Below are 16,606 nucleotides of genomic sequence, written 5' to 3' on the forward strand. Positions count from 1 at the left end.
ATAATCCACTGATACTATAGGAGTTTGACTGTAACCAAATGTGCCATGTAATATACTTCATTAACTTATATGAAACAAAAGTTATTTTGAACTACCCTACTTCTAAGTCCTCCACACGTACTGTAATTACATGAGTTTTTAACATCGATTTCATGGTTTTAAATTCACTGGTAGCACTTTTAATGTATTACATAATGGAGTTAAGTCTGCATCTTAATACTAAAATTATTACGTATTTTGCACAGATGGTATTGCCCACTTGGGCGGTATCGTATATTCATTGTTTGTTTACAATTGCATGTTTGCACATGGACTTCACCCAGATAATGCACTTTATGCCCACTGGGGCCAAACTTCCGCCAGTTTTAAATTGCTTATCCCGTTTTTTAAAAATTTGCTGGCACCAATATGTGATCTATGATTTTATTGTTGCAGATATTTATGCATACGGTAAAATGTTGTTTTCAGGTTAGCAATTGGGTGGTTACTGTGATTATTTATTGTTTTAAACGATTTACCAATGTAAATGTTTTTAATACTGTTTATGATTGCCCCCACTGATTCTCCTTTGTTTCTCTTATGCACATAAGACTGTACAAATCTGAGAATTGCTATTCTGAATCATATGAATCATACTCGAACACATTATGCTGTTTGGTATTTCAGATCACTTTACCTGGGTCTGGTCTGTATGCTATACGAAAAAGCTATTTTATAAGCTCAAGTATTTCTTCTATTTCCATTATGTTAATCAGCACTGGGCACTTTAAAAAGGGTCATCAGCCCCCATGTCTGTGTCATGTGATCAAGGCTTGGAGAAGCCGAAACGCGTCATGTCGGACTGGTGTTGGGTCTCTGAATAAATAGAAATTCTGCACTACTTATGGGTCTTGCCTCGTCTTTCCAGGTGCTGGTTTTTGACGTCTCTTCATACCATATATATATATATATATATATATATATATATATATATATATATATATATATATATATATATATATATATAATTTTAGACATTAAAAAATTTCGCGGGAGTCACGCACCCACCGCATCGAACATGTTTATGACGTCACGCGCAAGGGAGCGAGCGAGCGTAAAGTAATACGTTTGTGTTGCGTATGCACCTGGAGTCGCATACCGGTCGCATAGAAATTGAGCAAGAAAATATGCACCCATCGCACATCCTATGCGGATCCTAGACAACAATCCTAAAATGGCGGGTTGGTTCCGCGCAGTGATCGAGAAAGGTACGCTTTGGGTGCACGACTCCCAAAAAAATTTGGAAAAAAAATAAAGTAAATAATATAAATATATTTAAAAAAAATTATAAAACAAATAAAAAACATGTGTTTCAATATTTTAAAAAACATTTTTTCCATTTATATTACCAATATATAATGTAATTCAAAAATTAAATATGTAAAAATAAATAGTTAAAAAAATGTAGAAAATCAGTACCAAAAAGGAAATATAAAATGTATTATATTTAAAATAGTCATTTAAAAAACCTTTGAAATTCACTGAAAAAGCCATAGGTTTCAGACATGTTATAGTTAGGAATTGGCATTTAAAAAACCTTAGAAATTCAGTGAAAAAATCATAGGTTTCAGGGGTGTTATAGTTAGCTTGACATTTCACTCGTACAAAACCATTGAAATTCCTCCGTTATAGTTAGTTGTACTAACTATAACTCGCACGCCCGCAATCCGTTGCTGATGATGTCACATATTACATCATTCCTGACATGGTTAGTGACATCACTGATGACATCTCAAATGACATGATAAAAATACTGACTCCTATACTTAAACAGGTAAGTGCAAAAATATAAACTAAAATAATTGATGTAAAAAATATAGATGTGTAAATTAACTTTTATATAAATATAAAATAACATATATTAAATATTAAATATCAATTTTTTACAAAATAAAATACATTTAAAATACATTTTAATAAAATATAACAAATAAACGTAATAAAAAAATAAACACACAAACATAGGGGCCTATTAGATTGTCAGGCTGTGGCCCCACTGCGGTGCTGGAGGTGCGGAAAAACAAATTTTCCCGCCCGCGAGCAGCGGCAAACACGTCCGCCATATTAGTATTGCTAAACATAGGTCAATTCCCGTCCGCCGAGGAGCGACGCGCACCGCCATCAAAGTGCGCCAGCCACCGCGGCGGTGGGAGCCAATGGAGACTTACCGTCATGCGGAATGACGTCCGCCCCGCTCCACAAATTAGGATGCCCCAAACAAGCAGATGCACCGCAGCGGAGACGCTGCACAATCAGAGACAGTGGAAGCTCGACAGCGGAGCGCAAAACCAGAGTCCCAGTACCCTCCACCCGGTCACGACCGCCATGGACCCAGCTCTATACCTGTTCCTGGTGCTGTACCTGTTTCACCACTATCAAATCATGGCCCGCCGCGGACGCCACTGCAGCTTCGCAACTGCACAAATACAACACACAACACACAGGCTGACACAGGGTCCAAATCCACAACAGACATCCTGCTGGGGCAGTAACACATCCACAAGGGCACCCACACATGACCCACCTGCCACCAAGTCACTCCTCTGCATCCTGGGCACACATCATCCGCGATCATGCACCAATGTCCCAGTCACGTCACCGCAGCGGTGAATACAAGGGAATACATGCACACAATGCAGAAGGCAGGGCCAATCCAAGGCATGGGGAGGGCACCAAGACCTCAGGGACACACCTCCTCCCAACACACATCAGCACACCTCATGAAGGCACAGGCCATGTGCCCATCCTGTGCACAACAACAAGCCAGCTGAATCCACACCCTGCACCACACAACAAACAACCAGGGAGAAAGACACTGCAGGGGTGGCTGCACAGGAACACACAACACACAGCACAGTGCCTGGGGAACTCACACACCACAACACCACCACACACATAGAAAAAACATGAGTACAAGCACCAAATGAACACCTACAAGGAACAAACATACACATGGACACACAGCCTGCACAGTCACACATACATACCACACAGTGACACACAGACACCCAAAATGCCAACAGCAAATGAGCACAACAAATCAGCAAGCCAAAGTGGGATGTACACGAATGGAAGGCCATGGAGATACAAAACAAGCATGTGCACATCACATGCAAGACAAGGAACACAGAACACCCCCCCCCCCCAGACCATCAAACCACACATGGCTGGTACAGTCAGTGAAGTCAAACCACAGGCACCACAGTGCAACAACACAGGGAGACAGCAAGGTATACCAGGTAAAGGCACAAGGAACAAAGGCAGGCCTGGAAGTCAAACTGGGAACAGCCACACGTGCATACAACCACCTCACAGGAGTACACCAGCAGGACAACACACAGGGCCCATATACATACTCCATTACTGACAAACACCAGGAGGAATGTACACACATACTCCTCTCACAACAGCAGCACACAACACCAGTGCCACGCACACTGAAGGCTGCCAATACTTGCCATTCCATACACACAAATACAAACATCACACACAGGGATTCCACAGCAAATGTCTGCATAAAAACATCACACAAACACATAACCCAAATGAAACACACACATAACCACAACAAAAACAGACATACCCTGTCAGCAAAACTGTGGCAAGGCAATGGGAGCACAGACACAACAGGAGTGCACAACCTCATCACTCAGGTACAAAGCACACACAACATACCACAAATCACACAAGAAGTGTACCATCCCAGAACAACACAGCCACATCAAAACAACTACACATGCACAGGCCAAACAAACTGAACAAAAACTGCAGGACATCAGGGGATGCACAGCAGGCAATGTCAAGGCCACACATACACAGCACTGAGCATACAACAAGCAGTGCGTGCACACCAAGCATACCACTCACACACAGACATGAGTGACACAACAGCACACCCAGGAAGTGAAGCAACAACACGGCCAACACACATATATCCAACACAACCACAACAGATGCACAGATCTGGAACACAATGGTGGAATCAAATTGAACCTAGCATTGGCCAGCACACACAGCTGAACAGCAGATGAGCATCAATGACTGCCAAACAGCACAAGAACACCACAAAGGAACAATTAGTGAAAGAAAATGAGTGATACATAGCCCCAGCCAAAACCAATGCAGCACACAGCACAATGTGACAAATGAAGTGATGAGGAGGCACATACACACACACACAAAGCAAGGGGTCAGCCGACATCCAAGTGAAGTGTACTGCATGTCATCAGTGGACAGAGCAGGAATGCTCAAAACACAATCAGAGGGGCCCACCAAGAGTAGGCACAAGATGCACACATTGGGGATGGCACTAAACCACACACACCATGCCATACATGAAGATAAAAGGCAGCGTGAGCCTGCAATGCCTGAGAAACACAACCACAATGGCAGTGTTTAGCTGCAGTCTGCACTGCCTACACAAACATAATCAAGACACATGGATGGACAAACAAACACGACACTGATGTGCCAGTCACACACTCTGCACACTCACAAGTGACTAAAACAACAAGTTGGAGTCAGACAGAACAGCATGGACATACCAACACACTGCACACCTCTTGACAACCCAAGAGCACACATCTCATGTAGGCCATGGGACCATGATGGACCATCACAAGATGTCCATATACGTACACAGCTGGGCACGCAGAAATGAATAAACACACATACATGATGACAATGCCCAGCCTGCATACACACCTGTGCACAGAGTCACACTCTGTGCTGGCACTATCCTCCAACCTGACATGTGAACAATGTAACCAACTATTTAAACCTGGAAAATGAGAACTGCAACACAGGTTATAATGACACCACAGATGCCACAAGAATCAGTGTCAGAAAGAACTGAAGTCCCTGTCACCCCAGTAAAAAAAGAGTAGGCGAGCAAAGACCTTGGCAATGTTGAAGTGCCACATAGAGCATGGGGCACAGCCAAACACATGCACACACAAAACGACCTTTATTCAGTAAGGACACTGACAAAACAGACAACAGGAGTAACTGTCTTTATTCACATGTTGCATAGATAGGCACCAACAGCAGAGAAGAGCAAGGCACAAAATGGACAGAAAATCCATGATAATCTGCCCAGGCAAGGGAAAAACTGGAAGGCCAGTGGCCAGTACAGGGGGCACAGCAAGTACATGAAAGGCTGCACAGGGAGGAGTCCAACACAGCAGAGCAACAGGGCCAGTGGGCAGTTCAGGGTGCACAGCAAATACACGAGAGGCTGCACAGGGAGGAGTCAACACAGCAGAGCAACAGGGCCAGTGTCCAGGGCAAAGTTAACAGCAAGTACATGAGAGGATGCACAGGGAGGAGTCTAACACAGCAGAGCAACAGGGCCAGTGGGCAGTTCAGGGTGCACAGCAAGTACGCGAGAGGCTGCACAGGGAATAGGCCAACACAGCAGAGCAAAAGGGCCAGTGGGCAGTTCAGGGTGCACAGCAAGTACATGAGAGGCTGCACAGGGAGGAGTCCAACACAGCAGAACACGAAGGCCAGTGGGCATGGCAAAGTGCAGAGCGAGGACATGAGAATCTGCACAGGCAAGGGCAGAACACGAAGGCCAGTGGGCATGGCAAAGTGCAGAGCGAGGACATGAGAATTTGCACAGGCAAGGGCAGAACACAAAGACCAATGGGCATGGCAAAGTGCAGAGCGAGGACATAAGAATCTGCACAGGCAAGGGCACAACTCAAAGGCCAGTGGCCATGGCAAAGTGCAGAGCGAGGACATGAGAATCTGCACAGGTAAGGGCAGAACACAAAGGCCAGTGGGCATGGCAAAGTGCAGAGCGAGGACATGAGAATCTGCACTGCAAGGGCAGAACTCAACGGCCAGTGGGCATGGCAAAGTGCAGAGCAAGGACATGAGAATCTGCACAGGTAAGGGCAGAACACAAAGGCCAGTGGGCATGGCAAAGTGCAGAGTGAGAACATGAGAATCTGCACTGCAAGGGCAGAACTCATCGGCCAGTGGGCATGGCAAAGTGCAGAGCAAGGACATGAGAATCTGCACAGGCAAGGGCAGAACATGAAGGCCAGTGGGCATGGCAAAGTGCAGAGCGAGGACATGAGAATCTGCACAGGCAGGGCAGAACAGAAAGGCAAGTGGACATGGCAAAGTGCAAAGCGAGGACATGAGAATCTGCACTGCAAGGGCAGAACTCAACGGCCAGTGGGCATGGCAAAGTGCAGAGCAAGGACATGAGAATCTGCACAGGCAAGGGCAGAACATGAAGTCCAGTGGGCATGGCAAAGTGCAGAGCGAGGACATGAGAATCTGCACAGGCCAGGGCAGAACAGAAAGGCAAGTGGGCATGGCAAAGTGCAGAGCGAGGACATGAGAATCTGCACAGGCAAGGGCAGAACACAAACTCCAGTGGGCATGGCAAAGTGCAGAGCGAGGACATGAAAATCTGCACAGGGAGTGTGTGCGACTGTACCCTTCCATAGACAGCAACACAGTCAGGGGGGTAACAATGGGCAGAACAGGCTCACCTGTGAGAGAGACGAGTGTGTGAGGGGGACTAGCACTCACTCTTGGCTGTCAGGCTGTCTGGGTGCTGGCTGTGTGTCGGGGACATCAGGAGCACCTGCTTGAAGAGAGAGCAGCCCAGGTGAGGTAGGGCTATCAGAGGCTTGGCAAGCCGGAGGGCTGCTTGGACCATGTGGTGTTGTGGCACGTGGAGGTGGAGTCATGCAGACCTGAGACACAGTGTGGGTTTGAGGGGTGCCTTTCCACTTCTTGGGAATGCAAAATGGCTACCCTGTACTGGGGTTAATGGGGACTGGTGCTGACACAACAGGCACACACACCAACAGAGCTGCATCAGGAGCAGACACTGGCACTCCCTCTGGTGACATGCTGGATCCTGCGGAACGCTTCGTCTGGCTACGCCTCTGGCCCTTCTTCCCCTGTTTGCCGGGGGTAACCCCCACAGTGCCCTCCTTCCCCTGTTTGCCAGGCGTAGCCCCTACAGTGCCCTCCTTCGCCTGCTTCACTGGGCTTGGAATGGGAGTCGATGTGGTGAGGGAATATGGCCCTGAGCCCTTCCTAGGTGTACCCTTGCCATACAACACCTCCTCAGTGGGCACAGAAACTGCATGCCTTGCTTTGCGTGAAGTTTTAGGGACACGAGAGTCCTTAGCTGGGGATGCCACTGAGGCATGTGAGCCTGAGGTCTGCTTCTTTGCTCTTTGGGCCTTGCTTTTCCCTGATGGGCTCTTGTCTTTCCATTCTGGGCTGGCCTTGCTCTTCAGTGGGGATGGTGTCTGCGGGCTGGAGTGCTTGGTTTGTGTCTGCTGGGTGCTCCTTGTGCTGTATCATGACTGTGACGCATGTGAACCGTGGTCACTATCATCAGATGTGGCCACTAACTGGGGGGTGGACAAAGGCCCTGGAGCAGGAATGGGAGTATGTGCCTGTCGAAGGGCAGACGTCACTGTGGACGACAAAGCCTGGACAGTACGGTGCAGCCCACCCACGTCGGAGTGTATGCCCTCCATGTAGGCAACCTCCTGGGCTACTTTTTTGTCATGGTCACTGAAAGCATTGAAGAGGGCTGTCTGCCCCACACACAGCTGGCGCAGGAGCTCAACAGACTCAGCACTGAGGGCAGCAGGGGGGACAGGTGCAGGGGCAGCGGTGCCAGGTGTGAATGTAACTCGTCCCCTCTTACTGACACGGACACGGGCAGCACCAGAGCAAGTGAATGGGAGGGTGGGCACTGGCCGCTGTGTGGTAGAAGATGATGCAGAATCTTCATTCCCTGTGCCCGCCAACATGGAGGCATCCCCGCTGTCATCAGATGATGTGGTACTTTAGGTCTCAGGCAGGGATTCCTCCTGCATACTCCAGTCCCCCTCTGAAGTGCTGGTGACCTCTGTGTCACTGGACTCCTGTGCAGCTGTGGTGCTAGCCTCACCCCCACTGGTGTCCGGCTCCTGTCCCTCCGTGACCACTGGCGAATCTGCATGAGTGAGAGATGCAGGGTCAGGTTAGTGGCATCAACAAGACAAAGCAATGCAATCAATGCAGTGCAAAAGATGCCCAAATCTACCTGTTGCACACCACACTCTGCCATCACATTGCAGCAGCTCTCTACATAGACCACAAGAGTGCATGTAACACTGATCACCTGTCATGACTGAGCCATGTTAAGACCACACAGCACAACACCCTGCCGGTGGCTGAAGTCTACCAGACACACAAGTTGCTCTGCCCACACCTACAGACATGATGTGGGCACACCACTTGTTGCCACTGACAGACCTTGAGGGAACAGGATGGGACAACACAGACACCTATTGCGACATGACAGTTCACAATGGCAAATAGCCCGTACAAAACACCATGTTGTACTCTGGGACCCAAAGACTAGTGCACATTGTTGTCAGATGTCTCGGACTCAACATTCATGGTGCATGCAAAGTACACTTAGATGTAGTCACGCTCAGATTGGGAACACTGCTGTACACTCCCAAATTGATTCCCCAGACAACCCAAATGCTGAATGACCATGAAGAGCACAACACATACAGCAATGGGACTGCACAGCAGGGAGGATCACCTTTGTAAGTACAGTTTGGGCAAATGCATGACACTGGCACCCAACACAGCAGCCACTTACATGACACTCCACTGTACCACTCCACAAACATCACTTAGGCCACCGCTGGCACAGGCCCTGTACACATGCATCCGCTCCCAGCCAAAGTCACCCTCCCAAAATACTCACCCCTGCCTTGCTGCTGATGCTCCTTCAGAGGTGCATCCAGCTCAGGATGAGTCACTGCCAAGATGCGGCCCATCAGTGGTGTCATGCCGCGCAGTGCCAACCGCCCAGTGCGAGGAAGCAGCCCCAAGGTAATCTCTGCCACGTTCTTTGCCAGCCGGCTGATGTCGTCCCACCTCTTGTTACAGTGGGTGCGCCGTCGGTTAGATACCCCCAGAGCTCGCACCTTTGCTGCAATGGCCCTCCACACGGCCTTACGCTGGTGTATCTTGAGCTGCAGGCATGGGAGACAAGAGGGGGAAATGATCAGTGACACAGTGTCATGTACCAACATCTATCAGTACAGTAGCAAGACAAAGTCTCATTACCAAGTCTAATCTCTGGCCATCCCACCTTGGGGTACATCTCACATGGGCACTCTGAATGGGCTAAGCTGATGTGATTGAATGAATCTATGAGGGAGTACTGAGTCCCTGCACATCTCACACACATGCAGGATGACAGCACTGAACCCCCTATTTGGCTTGCACACATCTCCAGTCCTATGGATGTCTGGCCACAACATACATCACATATGGACCTGTGTCTGTGGGTTGACTCACTGTGTGCCAGACTGTGAAGCACTCAATGTGCATGCCCTGTGAATATATCAGTATGTCATGTGTGTGGCATTGGGGGACATGGACTCTCCAACAAAATATAGATCTACACAAGTGTGGGCGTGTGCAATTATACAGGGCAGAGATGGCGCATAGTTGGATTTCACTGTGAGAAAACAGGAGTAAGTACACAGTAAGTGCAGTGATCTGATCTCGTCTTGGTGGGCGTTCACTGTGCAGAACATCTGGGCTCACACAGAGTTGGACAACAGGGGCACACATAGCCATTCAGCCAAGCAATTTCAGTCCTTGGACTTGCATGGCCAACATACTGGGTCACTGTATGGCTGACAATGCAACACACTTCACTTAGACCTACAACCGCGGGCAGGTAAACCTGTGACATTGGGACACACACTCCTTCCCCCTGGAGACAGCATCTTTGTCAGTGCATGACACAACCCCACACCCTCCGGCAGATACTGCAGCAGTCAAACGACATGTGTGCCCCCCCTGCCCTACACCTCTGTCTGTGATAACTTACCACGACATTTGGGGCACCATACAGCCATGGGTACTGTGCGAGCACCTCGTCCACCAGGACCTCCAGCTCCTCGCTTGTGAATGGACAGGCGCGGATCTTCTCTGTCCTTGCCATCCCTGTGGACATGGAACACCTGTGGTGAAATTGGGTGGTGAGGGGTGTCAGCAGTCAATTGCATCATGCCACCGTAAACATCGATCTAGGGAATGCACCATGGCGGTGATGCACCGCAGGGGCCCGGCTTGCGCTACCGCGATGGGGCATCTTTCAAACGCATCCAATGACCGCCTCTGCGGTGGCGGTGCACGCCTACCGCAATTTTCAAAATTGCATCATGCCACCGCAAACATCGATCCGATTGGCACTAGGGCATGCTTCATGGCAGTGAGACACCGCCGATGCCAGGCGGTAGCTACCGCGATTTGGGTGGCGGAGCGTGCCAACTGCCATTTGGGCATGTCTCCATGCCAATGACTACCACACCTGTGTCCGGGAGGGTGCTGGTGACGCACCGCTGGGGCCAAGCGGTAGCTATCGTGATTTGGGTGGCGGAGCATGCCAACCGCCATCTTCCCATGTCCCTATGGCTATCACTACCGCACTTGTGTGTATAGGGGGGTTGCTGGAGACTCTCCGCTGGGGCCAGGTGGTAGCTACCGCGATTTGGCTGGCGGAGCATGCCAACCGCCATCTTGCCATGTCCCTATGGCTATCACTACCGCACTTGTGTGTATGGGGGGTGCTAGTGACACACCGCTGGGGCCACATACAATGGCACTGTCCATCGTGAACATTTCAACAGTACACAGTGGCCACATGGTGAAGGGCACATCATCGTGCACACAATGCCAATGTTCCATTGACTCCACAGGTGCCTACATGTGCCATGGTTGTGTATGTGTGACATACAATAGTCTGGGGTCCCTAACATGTCACAAATGCGTTAGATGATTGATGAGGCAGGACAGTGTTGTAGTGGACTCTACAATGTGTACACATATCAATGTGTTGAGGGGCAGTGATGACCTCGGCAAGGCTTGTCTCACTGTATGATATAGTTACTTACTTGTGCTAATCTGTCTGCTCATACAGGCAATTGTCAGTTCACCGCCAACTGTGGTCATTGTGTTGTGGAGGTGTGCCAATTTGGAATGATGCATTGAGGTGTGACTGGTACAGCAGATGAGTATGAGACAGTGGTGTTGATTTGTAGCACATTGGCTGATGCCACGCTCCCAGGTGTGCTTATGTGAAATGTGGCCATGAAACTATGTGCATTCACATTGACCTATGTGGTGTTTGAGGCACTTGTGTATTGTAAATAGAGAGGTGTGCCCTCTGTGTGGCCAAATGTCCACCCATGTGACCTGGTGTGTCACTCATTTGTCAAGTCAGTCTGTGTTTGTCCTGTGTCATCCTGTACGGGATATGCTGTGGCCATCTCATGATGGATGTCATTGACATGTGTCCACTTTGATCTCAGGAGGAGGCCAAATTTGATTTGTCACTTGACACTGCTGGAGGACATGGAGGATGTGGCGATCCTTCGCAAATTCCGTCTCGATAGAGCCACCCTGAAGACCCTTTGTGATATGTTCGAGCCGCACCTGCAGTCTCGACGGACATATTTATTTATTTATTTATTTATTTTTTAAATTTGTATGGCGCTACAGCTACCCAAAAAGGGTTTCCCGGCGCCTGAGTCATTTGATTAGATAGAAGGAAAGTTGCCAAATTGTAGTATTACTGCAGTTGTTTCTGGAACAGCCAGGTTTTTACATATTTCCGGAATTTCGTATAGCTCTCTTCATATCCAACAGCTTTCACCCCAACTTATAAAGTGATGGCAGCCCTCCATTTTTTTGCCACTGGATCGTTCCAGGAGACCGTGGCCAGCGCTGGTAGGATGTCTCAGCCGATGTTCAGCATGGTGCTGCGTGATGTTCTGTCCGCCATGATGAGATACAAGAACATATATATCCATTTCCCCAGGGGTACCGAATTGGCAGCTGTGAAGGGAGACTTCTATCCCCTTGGGCATATCCCCATGTTGTTGGTGCCATAGATTGCACACATGTTGGTCTTGTGCCACAATAGGCAAGTGAGCACATTTTTCGTGATCGAAAACATTACCACTCCATCAATGTGCAGGTGGTGTGCCTGGCAGATATGATCATCTCGCATGTGTGTGCCAGATTCCCCAGATCAGCCCATGACTCCTACGTCCTGAGGAGTAGCATTGTGCCCCGGCTAATGGCTAATCTGCTGCCTGAGCGTGCATGGATTGTGGGTGAGTATGGCTAGTTGTATGGAGTGCTGGGTGTGTGACCTGCTGACCTCTGCCTGTGCAATATTGCAATGTCTATTTGTCATACCTAGGTGACTCTGCATATCCCAGCCATCCATGGCTGTAAGCCCACTGCGGAATCCCAGGATCCCGGCTGATATCTGATACATTGAGGCCCATGGGAGGACACGTGTGGTGGAGGGTACTTTTGGTCTGCTCAAGTCCCGTTTCCGATGCCTGGACAAAACCAGAGGTGCACTGGCATACTCGCCCAGAAAGGTGTGTCAGATCGTAGTGGCATGCTGCATGCTCCACAACCTGGCCATTCACAAGCAGATTCACCTACTTCTGGATGATGATGAGGACCGAAGGCCCCCGCCTGCACAACCACTTAGTTCCAGGGATGAGGACAGTGGAGAGGAGGAAGGTGGTGACAAGCGCCGACAGCTCATCACCCGCTACTTCAATTGAAGGTGGGTGACGAAGTCCAACATATACATTGTCTGGTGAGATTGTCGTGAAGGGCTATGTGCGAAAGGTTTAGACAGCCAGATGTAAAGTCACCTGTGTGTGGATATGTGACTGTGACATATCTGTGAACGTTAACGGGACGTGTATGTTGACACATTTTGCACATTGTGTTGTCGTCATGTTGGTTTATGTAGATGGTTGGTGTAGTGTACTGTCTGTGATGCCACACTCACACCAGTGTGTGTTATTCTGTTGTGTTTCCCTAGGTGCCACAAACTTCTCCTTGCCTGAATACAGTACATACTTCTGATGCATTGTGGACATTTTGAAGACTGTACATTCTGCACTAAAGACAATTCTGACACAAAGACAGTGTGTATGGTATTTTATTTACGAAGTTGACATGTGAGAGGTGTAGGCACATTTACATGGAGGTGATGATGGAGCAGTGAGTTGACAGTCATGGTAAATGAGATGTCAGAGTACATACCACTTTGATGTGGTGACCCAGTCCAACTAACAGATAGCATTCACAAGGCAGTGTGGGGAAGGACAGTCCAAACAGTCAATGCAGTGGGGAAGAGGGTTGCCATCAGGCCTGGCTCAGTGACTGGCGTTTGGCTGGTGCTTTGTAACGCCACTTGCTGGCCCATGAGGTCCACCAGTTGTCCAATGCTTGTGTCGATGGACCTCATCAGCAGGATGAGCTCGCGTAGAAGATCATCCGACCGGCCACTCTGTCCCTGGGCCTGTTCGTATGCCCCAAGGTCTCTGGTGATGTGTTCCAGGGATGGGGTCCCAGTCTCCTGGTGTCTGGAGAGGTGTGGCGCCACGGCCAGGGCGACTGACGCTGGAATCTGGGGATCACGGTTCGATCCCCGGCTCCGGCGGCAGGTTAGCCCAGCACCATGTGACTCTGGGCAATAGCTTGCTTAATCTTCCCGACGGCCCCCAGCGCCTAGAGACCCTTACGGGTGATTGTGCGCTTTACAAATGTGGATTATTATTTATTTATTATTCTGGGGGTGACCCTGGCCCTCCCACCTGCCCTGCTGCCACAGACCTGTTGTCTCACCACTGTGGGTCCCCGCACGCTCTCCCTGCCATCCTCAGTTGTTGATATGGGTTGGACATCCCCTGGGACAGAGAGGGTGTTGCAGGTGGCACTGGTGGTGGTGGTGGCGGTGGTGGTGGTGGACGCACAGACCGTAACAGCAGGGGTCTGCTGTGCAGTTGGTGTTGCAGCAGACGTGGTGGTGGGGAGGATGAGGTCATGGGACCTGTTGCTCCCTGGCACACCAGATGGGCTGGGGGAGACTGGCTCTGCTGGTCATTGGTGTTGTCCTCAGCAGTAAGTTCTTGGTCACCTGTGGATTAGATGGGGAATGGTCATTGTTGTGCACTCTGCAAGCATTCTGTTAGCCGTGTGTCATCCACTGTCTGTACACTACACAATTGACAGATCTTCACATCGTTTGCTATGTGCAGTACTGTGTCTCATGAAATGGTGCGGAGGTACATACATTACTTGTACATGTTGTGATGTATCAATGCATAGCATGCACATTGTCCAGGAGTCATGTTCACAGGGACCTGTTGCCATGTAGGGACCAGCACATCATCTTTTCATTAGTGTCACCTTGTTGATTTGTCTGACCTGGCAGACGTCACATCTGGCCATGGACTGGCCAGTGTATTGTACTGCATGGCTTTTTCCTGTCATGTACAGATTTAGATTTATGAGCCCACACATGCTTCATAAATATTTTATTGGTCCTTGCTGATTGGGCCACATGGCAATGCACTCATTGTGCTGCGCATGGTTGTGCCCAGTCTTCCTTGTGCATGTACATTGGTGTGTCTTTGTTATCTGTGATAGTTCCCTTTGCTTATCTGTGTACACACTGTGCGTGTCATGCAAGGTCGGTGTGCATATTTGTGCAATGTGAGTGTTGGTGTTGCCATATGTCATGCTTTGATTAGTGACAAATGTGTGGGTGCACGTACGGCCTACCGACCTGTTAGTTGATGGTGAACACTGCAATGGCTTCAAACTGCTTGTGGGTGGGAGGGAGTGCTCCATCTTGCTCAGCTAGGATACAAGGGTACATCGTGGGAGTACTATTGCAGGCCCCCCACCCCTAAACAGCACATCCTTGGAAGTTGGCTAACTACCTGTTAGATGTGGGTGAACAATGCAATTACTGACACATGTTTCTGGGCGGGTGGAGAGTGTTCCATCCTGCTCAGGGGTGGGAAAATGGGGACTGTTGGGAGTTGTAGTGCAGGCCTCACGCACACCCACACCCCTCCCGGGAAGATGGCTACCTAGCTGTTGGTTTGTTTGGTGAACACTGCAATGGCTTCCAACTGCTTGTGAGTGTGGGAGTGCTCTATCCTGCTGGGGTATGGGCCAGGGAGCATGCTGGGAGTAATTGTGCAGGCCTCCCACCCCAAACACCCTCTTAGCCAAGATGGCTACCTACCTGTTAGTTTGTTTGGTGAACACTGCAATGGCTTCCAACTGCTTGTGGGTGGGGGAGTGCTCTATCCTGCTGGGGTGTGGGCCTGGGAGCATGCTGGGAATAGTTGTGCAGGCCTCCCACCCCCAAAGACCCTCCCAGCCAAGATGGTTGCCTACCTGTTAGTTTGTTTGGTGAACACTGCAATGGCTTCCAACTGCTTTTGGGTGGGAGGGAGTGCCCCATCATGCTGGTGTCTGGGACAGGGGGCATGCTGGGAGTAGTTGTGCAAGCCTCCCACCCCCAAACCCCCTCCCAGCCAAGATGGCTACCTACCTGTTAGTTTGTTTGGTGGACACTGCAATGGCTTCCAACTGCTTGTGGGTGGGGGAGTGCTCTATCCTGCTGGGTGTGGGCCAGGGAGCATGCTGGGAGTAGTGCTAAATGCCTCCCACCCCCAAACACCCTCCCAGCCAAGATGGCTACCTACCTGTTAGGTGAAGGTGAACACTGCAATGGCTGCCACATGCTTGTGGGTGGGAGGGAGTGCTCCATCATGCTGGTGTGTGGGACTGGGGGCATGACGGGAATAGTAGTGCAGGCTGCCTGTGCTCATGCTCCCATGGTAATATTGCTCGCTACGTTTAGAGTAAATGGGAGTGAGTGAAGTTTGGCTCTGTGGGACAGGTTTTTGTTGGTGTGTGGTGCAGATGTATGGGATTTATCTTGGGTGGTGTGTCATTTTGTTTGTGCAAGACAGTACATATCACTGTGTTGGTTGACATTGGTGTGTACTTTCCAGCCTCCACTCCCCCAGATACTCCCGTGAGACTCTCTGGATGCAGTATGGCGAGCACCTTCTCCTCCCATGGTGTGAATGTTTTCGGTGGGATGGGAGGGCCACTGCCAGTATGGTTAGCCAGTTCCCAGTTCTTGCTCCTCTTCTCTTTGACAACCCTCTTGAGATCATGCCACCGCTTCATGATCTCCTTCTTGGATCTTGGGGTGTTCCCTTCTGCATTGACCCTTTGTACTATCCTTTCCCACATCTGTGTCCTTGTGCCTAATGGTGTCTGTTGGACTGGACCAGGCTACCAAATAGTTGTGGTTCAACTCTGACTATCTCATTGACCATGACTGTCAACTCACTCTCTGTGAATCTGGGCATTTTATGTGTGGACTTGGTGTGTGGTGTGTAAAGTGTTTGTGGGTGCAGGGGTGTGGGTGGTGGGTGTGGTGTTGGTGTGTGAGGTGTGTTATGTGCTGGGAGCTTGTTGGTGCTGGTGTGATGGTGTTGGTGGTGGTGGTGTTGAGTGTGCTGTGTTCTTTTGCCTCTCCTATCTGGTCTGGTGGATGCCCTTCTCTTCTGGAGTGTTGCAAAGGATTGTGGTCAGTGAAGGGGCTGGTTTTATGCTCAGCAATGTGGGTGTGTCCAAATGGGGTTTTGCTGTCAGGTGT

The sequence above is a fragment of the Lissotriton helveticus genome, chromosome 1_1 (assembly GCF_964261635.1).
Source record: "Lissotriton helveticus chromosome 1_1, aLisHel1.1, whole genome shotgun sequence".
NCBI classification, from domain to species: domain Eukaryota; kingdom Metazoa; phylum Chordata; class Amphibia; order Caudata; family Salamandridae; genus Lissotriton; species Lissotriton helveticus.